Source organism: Onychostruthus taczanowskii, unplaced genomic scaffold (assembly GCF_017590055.1).
Source record: "Onychostruthus taczanowskii isolate IOZ18803 unplaced genomic scaffold, ASM1759005v1 scaffold37, whole genome shotgun sequence".
In the NCBI taxonomy this organism is placed as follows: domain Eukaryota; kingdom Metazoa; phylum Chordata; class Aves; order Passeriformes; family Passeridae; genus Onychostruthus; species Onychostruthus taczanowskii.
This window is the reverse complement of record NW_024501126.1, coordinates 6019763-6020996: the sequence shown is the minus strand read 5'-3', so window position 1 is coordinate 6020996 and position 1234 is coordinate 6019763. Positions and strand designations below refer to the sequence as shown.

Sequence of the window (1234 nt, the reverse complement as noted above, 5' to 3'; positions counted from 1 at the left end):
TGCTTTCTATCCAAATTTTACTTGTACTGCTGGGTGAAGTAGTAACGCAGGAATTCAATATTAATGATTAGGGACAAGCAGACAGAGAGGAGAAACTAATGGATTGCTAATATATACCCTGGCTTAGTTTGAAGAGGTGTCTTGGGGCTAATATAAAAAAAATGAAAACTTAAATTAGTCTATATAAGAAAGTTGTATAAGGCAGCAGAATATATTACCACCCAAAGTAGAGGGGAAAAAGCAAATATTTTTATTATGTATTAATTTAAAAATCTGTCAATCTTGATTCAAATTTCATAGCCCTTATGTCTCAGGTTTGTAACTTTACATCATTTCATTCTAAATTCTGACCTATGTAAGAAATCAGAGTTATTAATATTTCCTATTATTTCTACTCCTCAAACTTTATGACTGGATTTCTCCAAGGCATTCTTCATTCCCACTCTTATCTTCCTCTTCATTTTGAAAGTACCAGTTTAGGGAATTGGCTGAAAGATAGAAAAACAGACACATAAAAATTGTTTGACTGATGGTATTCATTGTAAAATATTTTTTGTCCTGGAGGAGATATGAAGGTGAATCAGGAAATGGATGGCATTTTCAGATCACATGAATCAGTACCCAAGAATTCATCATTTTCACCAAATATTTAACTACTTTCAGGGACTTGAAGTTAGATGGTCCTTATTTAGAATTCATATTAACTTCTTTAACTGCCTTATCTGTCAGACTTTAATGGAAAAAAAGCAGCAATTACTAAAAGTCAGATCATAGATTTATAAATGTAAGTGCACACTTATTTATATACCTGTGTTGAAAATATCTTATGCATTTATAAAACCAAACAATTTTGTTTATAAAGAGCCTTAATAATAGAAATGCCATGAGAAATATTACTTTCTCTTTGGATCATAAATGGTAAAGGTAAACTCATCAGAAGAATATATAGTTCTCAAAAGCCAAGTTTTAGACTCTCACCTAGCTTTTCCTAATTCATAGATATTATGGAGACCACTCAGTTTAACCTTTGAATACAGAACATAATGTGAGACAGGAACTTAATGGAAAACAACAAAGTTTGTAACTATGGACATTTACTTCCCCATTATTTAAAAGACGAATTGCAATGGTGTCTTTTGCTAAGACAATTAAAATGATGCTCAGTATGACCTTGCCCTGTGTCTCCTACTGGGCATACCTGGCTACAGCCTTTCCTGCCCTGCTTTTTAACAGT

General features: G+C 32.4%; 1 non-coding gene across 1 annotated transcript; it reads right to left on the bottom strand.

The window, feature by feature from the left end:
* Positions 1-574: 574 nt before the first annotated feature.
* Positions 575-643, bottom strand: LOC121339764. Its single transcript, XR_005953215.1, has one exon. It is a non-coding gene; the product is annotated as a small nucleolar RNA SNORD123 (small nucleolar RNA).
* Between the last annotated feature and the right edge of the window lie 591 nt (positions 644-1234).